Consider the following 18,246-nt stretch of genomic DNA (forward strand, 5'->3'; position numbering starts at 1 on the left):
TTTTACCTACCTATATGTTGTCAGTGTCTTTTATGTTGCATGAATATGATGAGTATTGCACTTCAGCACTGAATGGGTTAACTGTCTGGTATGTGAGATGTCTGAGAAATGTATCTTGTTGTTTGTCATGTGATCGATCGTGTTGTATATATGTGTTTGGCTTCTGTCTTCGGTTCTGGACTTGTGAGTGTGAGGAGTGTTGGTGGAGCCACACAGGCACCTTCAGTCTTGTGGGATCCGGGATGGAAGAAGCTGAAAGGCATCCTCAGGCTTCCCTGAGCCTGCTTTGCCCAGAAGATGCCAGTGGTGCCCTAAGCCAGTGATGAATGGACAGAGAGTGAACCGCCATGCAGTGTGGAGTGCCGACTGGTAGAGAGCTGGTAGAACCCTGTAGATAACTAGGACTGTAGATTCTTCTGTCAACCCGTGATTTCCTCCCTGTTGCACCACTTTGTGGTTTCCTGCTGGCATTAGTTTATACTTGTGATTGGACTGTAAATAGTTTTTCTACAAGTAAACAAGCTCTGCCGACCGGTCCCGGCTTTGCTATTTAAACGTTCCCTGTGAGTGGACCCTTTATTTCACCATCCGGATTCACCGCAGGGGAAGGAACAGTGGCATCACCCGTGACAACAGACTGCTAAGGTAAACCACGGGATGGGTTACCCTTTTTGCAAGACCTCCCCTCAGTATCTTTGACGGATGCCATGCTACCCACAGGATGGGAGATGGTAGAGCCCCGTGACAAGGCCCAAACTCTACCCCGCTATCCTAGGCTGGGGGCCCGCTCCTTGGACGCTGCAGCAGCACAACATGGTGCCGCGTTTTTGACAGCGTTAGACGCCCTAGCTACACTGCCTGAAAAAAAAGCTATACTCACCTAGCAGGCGCCGTCCGGGTCCCTTCCACTGCTCTCTGGTGCTCCTGCAGGCTGCCGTGTAGTTGTCAGCACCGAAGGAGCATCTCTTGCTGGTAATGAGGATTGAAAACCCGCCTCCAGCAAGAGATCGCTCTGATTGGTTCTCGAGCACTGGCTCATCCAATCAGAGCCAGCGCTCGATGAACCAATCACAGCCATTCAAAATGCATGCCAACGCTGCTGAAACCGCAGTAACCACAGCTTTGAGGGAGGCCTTAGGTAGCCAGTTGTTTTTGTTTAAAACCATGTTTTTTCTTTAAAAGTATTTTTTTCATCTCCCACCAAAAAATGTAAAAAGTTCTACAACAGTTTATATGGACCCCGGAGTGCGGCCATTAATATATACAACCTCACCCGGCTGTCAACGAGCTTCAGCTCGTACAATGAGACAATGACAGTTACTTGGTCCTTAAGACACAAATTATAGGCCGGTCACTAAGGGGTTACGCTGTGGAAATGCTGCGGATTTTCTCTTTTTTCAGTGCAAAGGGTGAAATCTGACTCACACGAAAATAGAACATAATTAGAGATGAGCGAGCGTACTCGGCCACACCCCTTTTTCGCCCGAGCGCCGCGATTTTCGACTACTTCCATACTCGGGCGAAAAGATTTGGGGGGCGCTGTTGGTGAGTGGGGGGTTGCAGCGGGATGCGGGGGGGAGAGGGAGAGAGAGAGGGCTCCCCCCTGTTCCCCGCTGCTACCCCCCGCTCCGCCACGCCTCCCCCCACCCCCCGGCGCCCCCCGAATCTTTTCACCCGAGTACTGAAGTACTCGAAAATCGCGGTGCTCGATCGAGTAATTACTCGAAACGAGTAGGTTCGCTCATCTCCAAACATAATACAATTTTTTGATCTCGCACTGGCGTTGTGAGCAAGAAATAAAACCCCTCCTGTACAATAAGGGGTTAATATACCGGGCGAGTTGTGTGCGTCTTACTGTTCGCGCGTTATTCTTGGCTGTGTTAATACAGTGACCTCCACATCATAGATAAGGCCGCCTGCACACGAACGGATTTCCATTTCGGAATCTGCAATCGGCGTCTGCACTGCGGTACCGCAGCAAATACTCTTCATAGCATCCTATGGAAAATCGATTCTGCACATTCGCAGAAGCGAATCGCGATTTCCACAAGCGGGGGGGGGGAGGGGGGGGAATCGCAGCATGCTCTATTTTTCTGCGGTGTCTGCAGGGACAGCTTCCATTGAAGTCAAGGGAAACCGTCCGACCCGCAGCCCATCTGCAATTGACATTGCGGACAGGTTGCGGATTCCGTATGATCGCCTAGTGATGGTGCAGGTCCATCCGCAGTACAGATCATGAAGAAAGAAGATAAGTACACGCGGACGCCAGGTGGGCACAGGGCCGGAATCAGCCGTGGGCACACGCATGCGGAATCCGACCCGTTTGTGTGCAGGTGGCCTTAGTGGCACAGCTGAAAGTATCACATATAATTAGTTTAGCTACACCAGACAGTATCACACATGTTGGGCTTAGAGTCTTGGTCCGCAGTGTACAAAGCTATCAGAGAATGGGACGGGGATGTTGTGAAGGTTTGCGGTTTTCTGCTTCCCCTTCCTGTACCGATTACCATACTGATTAATATGTGTAACATCACAGGAAGGCAACAACAACTGCAACTAACGACAGCATCTATGTATCTCCCGATCCAACAGAGGATGGGTCTACCGCCAGCTATACAGAACATGTCTCATCCGCCACAACCATCTAATATCTATCTATCTCATATCTATCTATCTGTCTATCTCATATCTATCTATCTATCTATCTATCTATCTCATATCTATCTATCTTATATCTATCTCTCTAATATCTCATATCTATCTATCTATCCATCTATATCATATCTATCTATCTATCTATCTATCTATCTATCTATCTATCTATCTCATATCTATCTATCTATCTATCTCATATCTATCTATCTATCTATCTCATATCTATCTATCTTATATCTATCTATCTCTCTAATATCTCATATCTATCTATCTATATCATATCTATCTATCTATCTATCTATCTATCTCATATCTATCTATCTATCTATCTATCTATCTATCTATCTATCTATCTATCTATCTATCTATCTATCTCATATCTATCAATCTATCTATTTCATATCTATCTATCTATCTCATATCTATCTATCTATCTATATCATATCTATCTATCTATCTTTCTCATATCTATTTATCTCTCTAATATCTCATATCTATCTATCTATCTCATATCTATCTATCTATATCATATCTATCTATCTATATCATATCTATCTATCTATATCATATCTATCTATCTCATATCTATCTATCTATATCATATCTATCTATATCATATCTATCTATCTATCTTTCTCATATCTATCTATTTATCTCTCTAATATCTCATATCTATCTATCTATCTATCTATCTCATATCTATCTCTATATCTACGGCTGGCATAAGTTATATATCTCCCTGTATATAAATGAACACTTTATACGCAATTAAAAGAACGCTTCAAAAACAAATGTGTTTTTTAGTAATGTATGCAGTTTCTTAAAAACGTATGTGGCCTTTGAATACCGCATGCAGGTTTTTTATGTGTTTTTCTTAATTGTGGTTTAAAAGTACAACAAAAAACATGAAGACACCAAGGCCACTCTCACACGTGCGTTCAGAAAACGGAGCTCAAAATCGTGGCTTTTTTACTGCAATTTCGAGCGGCGCTTTTGTATGCATGGTACAGCATCTGACAGCGCTTTTTAATACATCCCATCATTGTGATGGGTGAAGAGGAGCGTTAAAAAATGTAAAAAAGCAAAAATAGGACAGATAGCTCTCAAACACCGTGTTCGAGCTTAGGTCTAAGTAACCCTATTAAAATCAATGGGAGCGTTGTACGGCGCTTGGGGTGCCACGCTAATTGCGGTAAAAAGCGGTGTGTGTGTATGTGTGTGTGTGTGAAAGTGGCCAAAGGGGCTACAAGCAAATTTTCATGTAGTGCAGGAAATGCATCATGTTTGGAAAGATTATGTCAAGGAGCAGATCATGTATGGAAATTCATTTTACATCTGTATGCAGCACGAATTAGGTATGGGTACGGGGTGAGGGTGGGGGGGGGTCCAAGCAGAACTTTTGCACTCAGTCCTCTCAATGTATCTATCTGTCTAGCTATATAATATCTATCTATCTATCTATCTATCTATCTATCTCATATCGGTCTATTTATCTATCAATCTATCTTATATCTATCTATTTCCTATCTATCTGTCTATCTCCTATCTATCTATTTCCTATCTATCTTGTCTATCTCCTATCTCACATCTGTCTATCTATCTATCTATCTAATATCTCTGTATATATCTATCTCATATCTATCTGTTATATCTATATATCTCATATCTATCCATATATCTATTTATCTATGTAATATCTATGTATTTAATATCTATCTCACATCTATCTCCTATCCATCCATGTCATATCTATCCATATATCTCATATCTGTATATCTATGTTATATCTGTCTATTTAATATCTATTTAATGTCCATCTATTAAATATAATGAGATAGATAGATGTGATAGATAAATATTACATAGATATCTATCTCACATCTATCTATCCTTCTCACATGTATCTATCCATCTACTATCTATCTCATATCTATCCATCTATCTAGTATCTCTCATAGATAGATAGATAGATAGATAGATAGATAGATAGATAGATAGATAGATAGATAAGCTGCTTTTAGGTGATACTCAAGGGTGATTGAAGCCTCATCAGTCAAGTATGGCCACTTCAGTGCTGCACCAGAGAAGAATACCAAGTGAAATAGACAAGGTGGCGTCTCAAACTTTTCTTCTCAAGTCCATGTATTAAGTACATCTTATATAGTAAATTTGGTACTGTCAGCCCCATCAGTATCCAATAAAAATAGAGAAAGCATTTCATAGCGAATCAAAGTAAGGTTTTGGCTCAGGCACATTAATATGCATTTCATAAAGAATTTCTTATCTGTGATGGAACATAATGAAGCCTGGTATATCTATCTCATATCTATCTGTCTTACATTTGATAATTGTATAGCAGAACGGCTCATTTTATACTAGTCCTCGCACTCCCAGTACCACTTACTGGTCACCACACCCGTTTCCTGCATGTTGTATAGACATATCCTCAACCATGTTTCATATTTACGTGTGAAATCTTCAACGGATGTGGTGACAGAAACCTACGCAAGCACTTTACATCTGAGTCAGAATCTAATGACAGATCAGTATCAATGCACTATGTACATATAACCGTTATATGATAACTTAAACTAACCAGCACTCCCCAATACATCCATGCCCAACCCATTAATTTCAATGTGGCCTGTACAATACTTCATAGCTCCTCCAGCAGCAATGCAGAGGGACTGAACGCTGTCACTTTCTTCAAGATATACGAGAATATAACTGCTATAATACTGCCCCTATGCACAAGAATATAACTACTATTATACTGCCCCTATGTACAAGAATATAACTACTATAATACTGCCCCCTATGTACAAGAATATAACTACTATAATACTGCCCCCTATGTACAAGAATATAACTCCTATAATACTGCCCCCTATGTACAAGAATATAACTACTATAATACTGCCCCTATGTACAAGAATATAACTACTATAATATTGCCCCCTATGTACAAGAATATAACTACTATAATACTGCTCCCTACGTACCAGAATATAACTACTACAATACTGCCTCCTATGTACAAGAATAGAATTACTATAATACTGTCCCCTATGTACAAGAATATAACTACTATAATACTGCCTCCTATGTACAAGAATATAACTACTATAATACTGTCCCCGATGTACAAGAATATAACTACTATAATACTGCCCCCTATGTACAAGAATATAACTACTATAATACTGCCCCCTATGTACAAGAATATAACTACTATAATACTGCCTCCTATGTACAAGAATATAACTACTATAATACTGTCCCCTATGTACAAGAATATAACTACTATAATACTGCCTCCTATATACAAGAATATAACTACTATAATACTGCCCCCTATGTACAAGAATATAACTACTATAATACTGCCTCCTATATACAAGAATATAACTACTATAATACTGCTCCCTATGTACAGGAATATAACTACTATAATACTGCCCCCTATGTACAAGGATATAACTACTATAATACTGCTCCTACGTACAAGAATATAACTACTATAATACTGCCCCCTATGTACAAGGATATAACTACTATAATACTGCTCCTACGTACAAGGATATAACTACTATAATACTGCTCCTATGTACAAGAATATAACTACTATAATACTACCCCCCTATTTACAAGAATATAACTACTATAATACTGCCCCCTATGTACAAGAATATAACTACTATAATAATGCCCCCATGTACAAGAATATAACTACTATAATACTGCCTCCAATGTACAAGAATATAACTACTATAATACTTCCCCCTATGTACAAGAATATAACTACTATAATACTGCCCCCTATGTACAAGAATATAACTACTATAGTACTGCCTCCTATGTACAAGAATATAACTACTATAATGCTGCCCCCTATGTACAAGAATATAACTACTATAATACTGCCCCCTATGTACAAGAATATAACTACTATAATACTGCCCCCTATGTACAAGAATATAACTACTATAATACTGCCAGCTATGTACAAGAATATAACTCCTATAATACTGCCCCCATGTACAAGGATATAACTCCTATAATACTGCCCCCATGTACAAGAATATAACTACTATAATACTGCTCCCTATGTACAAGAATATAACTACTATAATACTGCTCCTATGTACAAGAATATAACTACTATAATACTGCCCCCTATGTACAAGAATATAACTACTATAATACTGCCCCCTATTTACAAGAATATAACTACTACAATACTGCCCCCTATGTACAAGAATATAACTACTATAATACTGCTCCCTATGTACAAGAATATAACTACTATAATACTGCCCCCTATGTACAAGAATATAACTACTATAATACTGCCAGCTATGTACAAGAATATAACTCCTATAATACTGCCCCCATGTACAAGGATATAACTCCTATAATACTGCCCCCATGTACAAGAATATAACTACTATAATACTGCTCCCTATGTACAAGAATATAACTACTATAATACTGCTCCTATGTACAAGAATATAACTACTATAATACTGCCCCCTATGTACAAGAATATAACTACTATAATACTGCCCCCTATGTACAAGAATATAACTACTACAATACTGCCCCCTATGTACAAGAATATAACTACTATAATACTGCTCCCTATGAACAAGAATATAACTACTATAATACTGCCCCCTATGTACAAGAATAGAACTACTATAATACTGTCCCCGATGTACAAGAATATAACTACTATAATACTGCCCCCTATGTACAAGAATATAACTACTATAATACTGCCCCCTATGTACAAGAATATAACTACTATAATACTGCCTCCTATGTACAAGAATATAACTACTATAATACTGTCCCCTATGTACAAGAATATAACTACTATAATACTGCCTCCTATATACAAGAATATAACTACTATAATACTGCCCCCTATGTACAAGAATATAACTACTATAATACTGCCTCCTATATACAAGAATATAACTACTATAATACTGCTCCCTATGTACAGGAATATAACTACTATAATACTGCCCCCTATGTACAAGGATATAACTACTATAATACTGCTCCTACGTACAAGAATATAACTACTATAATACTGCCCCCTATGTACAAGGATATAACTACTATAATACTGCTCCTACGTACAAGGATATAACTACTATAATACTGCTCCTATGTACAAGAATATAACTACTATAATACTACCCCCCTATTTACAAGAATATAACTACTATAATACTGCCCCCTATGTACAAGAATATAACTACTATAATAATGCCCCCATGTACAAGAATATAACTACTATAATATTGCCTCCAATGTACAAGAATATAACTACTATAATACTTCCCCCTATGTACAAGAATATAACTACTATAATACTGCCCCCTATGTACAAGAATATAACTACTATAGTACTGCCTCCTATGTACAAGAATATAACTACTATAATGCTGCCCCCTATGTACAAGAATATAACTACTATAATACTGCCCCCTATGTACAAGAATATAACTACTATAATACTGCCCCCTATGTACAAGAATATAACTACTATAATACTGCCAGCTATGTACAAGAATATAACTCCTATAATACTGCCCCCATGTACAAGGATATAACTCCTATAATACTGCCCCCATGTACAAGAATATAACTACTATAATACTGCTCCCTATGTACAAGAATATAACTACTATAATACTGCTCCTATGTACAAGAATATAACTACTATAATACTGCCCCCTATGTACAAGAATATAACTACTATAATACTGCCCCCTATGTACAAGAATATAACTACTACAATACTGCCCCCTATGTACAAGAATATAACTACTATAATACTGCTCCCTATGTACAAGAATATAACTACTATAATACTGCCCCCTATGTACAAGAATATAACTACTATAATACTGCCAGCTATGTACAAGAATATAACTCCTATAATACTGCCCCCATGTACAAGGATATAACTCCTATAATACTGCCCCCATGTACAAGAATATAACTACTATAATACTGCTCCCTATGTACAAGAATATAACTACTATAATACTGCTCCTATGTACAAGAATATAACTACTATAATACTGACCCCTATGTACAAGAATATAACTACTATAATACTGCCCCCTATGTACAAGAATATAACTACTACAATACTGCCCCCTATGTACAAGAATATAACTACTATAATACTGCTCCCTATGTACAAGAATATAACTACTATAATACTGCCCCCTATGTACAAGAATATAACTACTATAATACTGCCAGCTATGTACAAGAATATAACTCCTATAATACTGCCCTCTATGTACAAGAATATAACTACTATAATACTGCCCCTATGCACAAGAATATAACTACTATGACACTGTCCCCTATGTACAAGAATATAACTACTATAATACTGCCCCCTATGTACAAGAATATAACTACTATAATACTGCCCCCTATGTACAAGAATATAACTACTATAATACTGCCCCCTATGTACAAGGATATAACTACTATAATACTGCTCCCTATGTACAAGAATATAACTACTATAATACTGCCCCTATGTACAAGAATATAACTACTATAATACTGCCAGCTATGTACAAGAATATAACTCCTATAATACAGCCCCCTATGTACAAGAATATAACTACTATAATACTGCCCCTATGCACAAGAATATAACTACTATGACACTGTCCCCTATGTACAAGAATATAACTACTATCATACTGCCCCCTATGTACAAGAATATAACTACTATAATACTGCCCCCTATGTACAAGAATATAACTACTATAATACTGCCCCCTATATACAAGAATATAACTACTATAATACTGCCCTCTATGTACAAGAATATAACTACTATAATACTGCCCCCTATGTACAAGAATATAACTACTATAATACTGCCTCCTATGTACAAGATTATAACTACTATAATACTGCCCTCTATGTACAAGAATATAACTACTATAATAGTGCCTCCTATGTACAAGAATATAACTACTATAATACTGCCCCCTATGTACAAGAATATAACTACTATAATACTGCCTCCTATGTACAAGATTATAACTACTATAATACTGCCCTCTATGTACAAGAATATAACTACTATAATACTGCCCCCTATGTACAAGAATATAACTACTATAATACTGCCTCCTATGTACAAGATTATAACTACTATAATACTGCCTCCTATGTACAAGAATATAACTACTATAATACTGCCTCCTATGTACAAGAATATAACTACTATAATACTGCCCCCTATGTACAAGAATATAAGGGGAACAGAGTAATATAGAGGAATAGTATATCACTACAATACTGCATGTTCCTACCCCATTCCTATGATGCCATGCCCGCCTTGTGCTGAGAATAATGACATTGCTGGTCTATAATTTCCCTATGTAAATCCCGGTGTTCTGGGCGATTTGCATATTATTAACATAGAGGGCAGTAGAGACATTTTTCTTCACATAACGCCTACTGAGTGCAAATACTGCAGTGTAAAGAAATGTTTTCCCTGATGACTCCTCGGTGAGCCATCCCAGTATTGCCGTAATTAGAGGTGCTTTCTGATGTACTCCAGTGGTGCCAAGTTATTACCCCTCCATTGGAAGGTCCAGTGTGCCGTGTTTGCATGTAGCAGCGGTTGATCATGTGCAGTGCGGCTGTAATAACGTCTGAGGGACTGATGGAGATAGCCGTGTCCAGCATCTAGCTGTGTTCCTCAGCCCCATGGACTTTTCACGGAGCCTCAGCACATGTACTCAGCTGTTGCTCCAATCAAACGGTTTGTAGCTCTCTCTATGATTTGTCCAAACGCATTTACTGCATATACATCATCATTTCTGCTAAATGTGAACATACCCTAAAGAGGGAGGAGCAACACAACCAGCTCTTCATCCAATCCGAGAGTCCGCTACTCGGTACCCTTCTTCCCCTCCACTCCTCCGCTAGTCTTGGGTCACCTGCGCTCCACTACACTTCTGTCCCTCTTAAACAACCGCAGAACAAACATCTCTTTTCTCTCACTCTTTAGGATTTTGTATCCTAACCTCTCAAAGCTTCATGGCGTACACTTACATCATGGAGATTTGGGGGTTGTATGGTGGGGGATCAGGGGTTCGCTCCTGCTCCATACAATCCAGAGGCCAGCTGTCTTTGATAGCTGACACCCGCCTTCAACAGCCATGATCAGCACTCACGCTGATCGCAGCTGTTACTCTCTTAAATCCCATCATCAGTTCTGACAGAGGTATTTAAATGCCCTGATCGGAGTTCAGGGGTCCCTAAGTGCCCCAAATCCGACAAGGTTGTAGGTTGCCATTTGGTTGCTAAGGCAGCCAGGGGCCTTCTAAAGCCTCCCAGAGCATCTATTGCACATTGCCTATGAATCCATGCCTGTGGGGTGGCTTGATAGACTGGCTGTCTGTCAGATTGCTGTACAATGCAATACTATGGTATTACATTATACTGTAGGAGCGATCAATGGACCGCAAGTTCACATCTTCTCTGGGGACTAAAAAAATTAAAAATTAGTAAAATAAAGTTTTTTTATATAAAAATAACATATTTTTATATGTAAATAAACATATTTTCACATATTTATAACAAAATAAAAATAAAAAAATCCAAAAGCATATTTGGTATCGCTGCATCCATGAAAGTCTGACCTATTGAAGTAACAATCAATGACCGTCCTCCAGTAACAATATGCACCACAGCAGAATTGTACTTGTCTGGTTCTCCCGTCTCCAAGAAAAAATGTAATAAAAGGCAATAAAAAAGTTGTTTGTGCTTCAAAATAATACCAATAAAAACAGGACGTCCCACAAAAAATGAGCCCCACACAGCTGTGCAGACGGAAAGAGAAGTTATGGCGGGCAGAAAATTGTTTTTTAAAACTTATCATGTCATTTTTGCCGCAGTTTATACGTTGTAGAAACAAGAACCCGTCCCAACACCTCCAAGATGGAAAAATGTGAAACAAGAACCCGTCCCAACACCCCCAAAGATGGAAAAATGTGGAACAAGAACCCGTCCCAACACCTCCAAGATGGAAAAATGTGAAACAAGAACCCGTCCCAACACCCCCAAAGATGGAAAAATGTGGAACAAGAACCCGTCCCAACACCCCCAAAGATGGAAAAATGTGAAACAAGAACCCGTCCCAACACCCCCAAAGATGGAAAAATGTGGAACAAGAACCCGTCCCAACACCCCCAAAGATGGAAAAATGTGGAACAAGAACCCGTCCCAACACCTCCAAGATGGAAAAATGTGAAACAAGAACCCGTCCCAACACCCCCAAAGATGGAAAAATGTGGAACAAGAACCCGTCCCAACACCTCCAAGATGGAAAAATGTGAAACAAGAACCCGTCCCAACACCCCCAAAGATGGAAAAATGTGGAACAAGAACCCGTCCCAACACCCCCAAAGATGGAAAAATGTGGAACAAGAACCCGTCCCAACACCCCCAAAGATGGAAAAATGTGGAACAAGAACCCGTCCCAACACCCCCAAAGATGGAAAAATGTGGAACAAGAACCCGTCCCAACACCCCCAAAGATGGAAAAATGTGGAACAAGAACCCGTCCCAACACCCCAAAGATGGAAAAATGTGAAACAAGAACCCGTCCCAACACCCCCAAAGATGGAAAAATGTGGAACAAGAACCCGTCCCAACACCCCCAAAGATGGAAAAATGTGGAACAAGAACCCGTCCCAACACCCCCAAAGATGGAAAAATGTGGAACAAGAACCCGTCCCAACACCCCCAAAGATGGAAAAATGTGGAACAAGAACCCGTCCCAACACCCCAAAGAGGGAAAAATGTGAAACAAGAACCCGTCCCAACACCCCCAAAGATGGAAAAATGTGGAACAAGAACCCGTCCCAACACCCCCAAAGATGGAAAAATGTGGAACAAGAACCCGTCCCAACACCCCCAAAGATGGAAAAATGTGGAACAAGAACCCGTCCCAACACCCCCAAAGATGGAAAAATGTGGAACAAGAACCTGTCCCAACACCCCCAAAGATGGAAAAATGTGGAACAAGAACCCGTCCCAACACCCCCAAAGATGGAAAAATGTGGAACAAGAACCCGTCCCAACACCCCCAAAGATGGAAAAAATGTGGATTTATTCCCCATTTCACGCCCCTTTCAGTACATTACATGGTACATTAATTAGTACCATCGCAACATACAACAAGCCGCCAGACAGCTATACTGATGGAGGAGGAAAAGAATTATGATTTTTTTAAATGTGAGAAGGGGAAAAACAAAAATCCAAAAAAAGAAAAGGGGGACAGGTCCTTAAGGGGTTAATGTTTCGTGAACCATGGAAGAAATGACCAGCAGCATGTCACCAGAGTCGGCTGTATTTCCTGTATTGCTTGTCTTTATCTTTTCTCCTTATATGTAATAAATGGATTTCTGTTGTGTGTTCTTTATACACATCCAGGCGACTGGAGCGATCTGCACCCAATTAGGTAAATCAGCCGCTTCCGAAGCTTTTAGTTCAGGATTTAGCTCTCTAGGACCGACCATTCTCGACATATTCACAAATTTGCCAGATTTCGAGGGCTTTTGCAAGAAAGAGTGGGCAAAGATTGGCAAGTGGAGATGTGCCATGCTGATAGACCCCTACCCAAAAAGACTGAATGCCGTCATAAACACAGAGAGCACATCAACAAAGTATTAGTTTTCAGTAGAGATGAGCGAGCATACTCGCTAAGGGCAACTACTCAAGTGAGCATTGCCCTTAGCGAGTACCTGCCCGCTCGGAAGAAAAGATTCGGGTGCCCACAGGGTGCGGGGAGAGGCGGGGGAGAGATCTCTCTCTCCCTCTATCCCCCCTGCTACCCCCTGCTCACGCCCGCAACTCACTGCTCACTCGCGCCGGCACCCGAATCATTTCTTCCAAACGGGCAAGGACTTGCTAAGGAGAATAGTCGCTCGAGTAATTCCCCTTGGCGAGTATGCTCACTCATCTCTAGTTTTCAGCTGTTTGTCCAGCCCGCTGTCCAGTACAAGTGGTCAGAGAAGGAAGTGCGGGCGCCGACTTCATTCCCATGAAGTCAAAGGGAGAGCCACGCTGCTGCTGCATTTCCTACTCTTCTCCTGGTCATAAATGGATGTGACGTCCCAACCAGCAGAGAAGCAGAAAGTGTCAGCTCTTCCATTGACTTCAATGGGAGTGAAGCCGGTGAATGACAACGTCCAGCTTGCTGCACTAACAGTGGGCCAGATGATCAACCAATGGACAAGAGTCTTGAGCAGCGGACCCCCGTTTATCAACTACTTATGGCCTATCCAGAACAGAATGGTTGTGTAGCGATTTTAAGTCTCCAGAATCCCCCTTTAAGGAATTATTGTTATGTGCAACAAACAGTTTTTTACAGTAAGTAGGACCTATTGGATAGTCTATGGTAAAATAAGATGCTCTGTGAATCAGTTTGGTTGATCCAGAATGCCTCCCAAAAAAAATCCAGCCAAAAGCCAACAACGTACAATTACAGGGGGTGAGAGAAGTGAACAACGTGACCAATGATTGAAGAAAGAGCCAAGACCTCAAGGGCTGCAGAGACCTCGAAAAAGGATGAGGTCCGAATTCAAAAAGACAAGGAAAAAGCCAGGACATCAAGGGCGGCAGGGAAGTCCAACTTGTTGTTGGAAGGTTTACAATCTGATCCTCACAAGGACTAGCATCAACATCTGAATATTATTATTGGGTGAATGGGCCAAATATGTAGCTACCAGGAGCGGAGGTCCGGGCAGCGCTGGGTATATAAGTTATATCCCATATATAAACAAGCAGCGCATATAATAATAATAATCTTTATTTGTATAGCGCCAACTTATTTCACAGCGCATATGGAGGAGAATGTGCACATACTTCTTTTTATTTACCTCTTTAGAAACTCTTTGATGTTCCTGCTCATAATTTCACCCTAAATACACGGATGGTTACAACGTGGACAGATAGTGGTGGGGTGGAGTGACTCTAAGAGGACTGTAATGACCCATTAAAACCACTGATGAAGACAGATAGGAGATAAACAGGTGCGGCTACTGGAACAACAGAACCTACATCACCTTTATTACCTCCATCTGCTTTCAGATCATAAAAACTGCAGGCTACACTAACAGCGATGATATCACTATATACAAGTGGGGGTGTATTAAAGGCACACTGTCCCTTTTATTGTCCTTCTAACAGAAAATATCTGGTACGCAGAAATGGACCCTCATGAACAGATTGGTACAGGGTAGACATGGCTGCTGATCATTAGTGAGGCCCAAACCCCAGCAGGAAAGTACGGGGTCTTCAGGTGTTCCCAGGTTGGATCGCTGGTGGGTTCCAAGACATGACAACAGCAGTATTGACCATTTCAACTTGAAACGTGCTGAAGACAACTGGACCACCTGGAATTAGGAACCCAGCAATTAAGTGGGTATTGGGACCAGGCTACAACCAACGATGCAGTAAAGGACTACGGTCAGGAGAGTAACTAAACCTCCGGTACGCAAAATCTGAAAAGATCGAGCTAAAATACTACACCAAAGGGGAACGTAATTGGGCCACGTTGGTTCGCACAGCAGCAGAAAGAAGGGCACAGTAGTGGTACCTAAATGGTAAGAACTGGTGGGCAGGTCTTCCAGCAAGCTAATGCTCTGATTGGTTAATCGAGTGCCACGTCAGCCAATGAAAGCCGGCACTGGATTAACCAATCACAGCCATTCACTGATCTCATTCAATGAATGGCTGTGATTGGTTAATCGAGCGCTGGCTCTCATTGGCTGATGTGGCGCTCAATTAAATAATGAGAGCATTAGCTTGCTGGAGGCGGGGTATTCAAGCCCCGCTACCAGGAAGAACTGCTCTGTCGGTATGAAGAAGGACACAGCAGCATCACAGGCCATCGCAAGGGACCCGGACGCCGGCTGCTAGGTAAGTATTATTAAACCCCCCCCCCCCCCCCCCGAAAATTAGACACTGACAAAAATTTATATGAGACAGTGTCTTATTTTCAGGGAAACCCGGTATAAACCCTGCTACAAAATTAAGCCCTAGTTACAGTTAATAAAAGTTAAAACACAACTCTGGGAAGGCGGCTCCCATCACTTGTAATGGTGAGAGAAAGTTCCTCCTCAGAGAGCGACATTACTCAATAAGTCTTCAAAGCAAGAAAATCTACCAAGTGCACATTGTTATTAAAACGTGTGAAATACAGCCGCAGTGAGGTAATATTGCGCCCCCTGGTGACAAATTATACTTATCGTGATATCAGCTGTACATATATAATTATATACAGGAGATACCCAGGTTATACCCGCATACTCCATATCACTATACAGGAGATATATAACTTGTACCAGCTATACATATATAATTATACACAGGAGATGCCCAGGTTATACCCGCATACTCCATATCATTATATACAGGAGATGTATAGCTTATACCAGCTGTACATATATAATTATATACAGGAGATACCCAAGTTATACCAGTATGCTCTATATCACTATATACAGGAGAATATAACTTATACCAGCTGTACATATATAATTATATACAGGAGATACCCAAGTTATACCAGCATGCTTCATATCACTATATACAGGAGAATATAACTTATACCAGCTGTACATATATAATTATATACAGAAGATACCCAGGTTATAGCAGCATGGACCATATTAGAGATGAGCGAACGTACTCGTAATGAGTACTTACACACCCGAGTCCCGCCATTTTCGAGTACTTCAGTACTCGCGCGTAAAGATTCGGGGGGCGCCGGGGGGCGGGGAGAGGCGCGGCGGTGCGGGGGGTAGCAGCGGGGAACAGGGGGGAGCCCTCTCTCTCTCCCTCTCCCCCCCACTCCCCGCCGCAACCCCCCGCGCCGCCACGGCGCCCCCCGAATTTTTTCGCCCGAGTACGGAAGTACTCGAAAATCGTGGTACTCGGGCGAAAAAGGGGCGGGGCCGAGCACGTTCGCTCATCTCTAGACCATATCACTATATACAGGAGATGTATAGCTTATACCAATAGTACGTATATAATAATATACAGGAGATACCCAGGTTATACCAGCATGGTCCATATCACTATATACAGGAGATGTATAACTTATACCAGCTGTACATATATAATTATATACAGAAGATACCCAGGTTACCCCAGCATGCTCCATATCACTATATACAGGAGATATACATCCCCTGTATATAGTGATGCTGATGTAACCTGGATATGTCCTGTATATAATTATATGTAGGTCTGTGTTTCCGCTCATGACAGGACTGCCGGGGAGGGTTAACCAGCGCTAGGGGGCAGTGCCGGCTCTGAGGGGCTTCTGGCAGACTCCAATAGTAGCTCCTCCACCCGTCGCTGCCAAGTTGTTGCGTGCCAGGACCACATCTGACTGGTTGAGCTGTCACCCCCCTCACTGATAGCACCCGGGGCCGGCCGCCTCTCCCGCAGCCACCTTGCTATGCCACTGCGTGTCTATCAGCATGGCACATCTTGGAAATCTTTGCCCACTCTTTTTTGCAAAAGTGCTCCAAATCTGTCAACTTGTGAGGCCATCTCGTGTGTAGCGGTCACCCACAGATCTTCAATGGGATTCAGGTCTGGGCTCTGGCTGGGCCATTCCAAAACTTCGATCTTCTGGTGAAGGCATTCTTCTGGTGATTTGGAGATCTGCTTTGGGTCGTCATTGCGCTGAAAGATGAAAATCTCCAGCTTTTTAGCCGAGGACTGAAGGTTTTGTGCCAAAATGGAATAATATTTGCAACTGTTCATAATTCCCTCCCCCTTGACTAAAGCCCCAGTTCCAGCAGCAGAACAGCCCCCACATAATGCTGCTCCACCATCCTCACTGCGGTCTGGAAGTCTTCTGGCGATGCAGTGTTGGCTTTGTACCAAACATACTTTTTTGAATTATAGTCCACAAGTTCCCCCTCGGCCTTATCAAACAGAACATGTTCTCCACAGACTCCTGGCAGACGGGATGGAGGTTTTGGCAAAACATAGCCAGGCTTGGATATTTTTTTCAGAAAAGGTTTCCGTCTTGCCCCCCCCCCCCCTACCTTTCCACAGCCCAGACATAAGAAGAAATCGGGAGATGGTTGTCACATGACTACACAACCAGTACTTGCCAGAGACTCCTGCAGCTCCTTTACTGTTGCTGTCGGCCCCTAGGGCTAATTCTCTTATGGTCTTTTCATCAGTTTTTGAGGGACGTCCAGTCGTTGGTGAGGTCACTGTTGTGCCAAATGTAATCCACTTCCTGATCACGTCTTCACTGTGCCCCATAGTATATGTAATGTCTTGGAGATGTCTTGGCCCCCTCCTCCTGACTGATACCTTCCAACAACCAGATCCCTTTGATGTTCTGTAAGCTCTTTACAGACCAACTAAGAAAATGTGTGGAAACTCCTAGAAGAGCCGAACTTTATATGGGGGAAACCAGAATCCCTGTAAATAATGGCAGCAGAGTGCTGACTACCAACTAACATGAGTGTAAATATGATTACTAATTCTGAA

The sequence above is a fragment of the Eleutherodactylus coqui genome, chromosome 2, assembly GCF_035609145.1.
Source record: "Eleutherodactylus coqui strain aEleCoq1 chromosome 2, aEleCoq1.hap1, whole genome shotgun sequence".
NCBI lineage: Eukaryota > Metazoa > Chordata > Amphibia > Anura > Eleutherodactylidae > Eleutherodactylus > Eleutherodactylus coqui.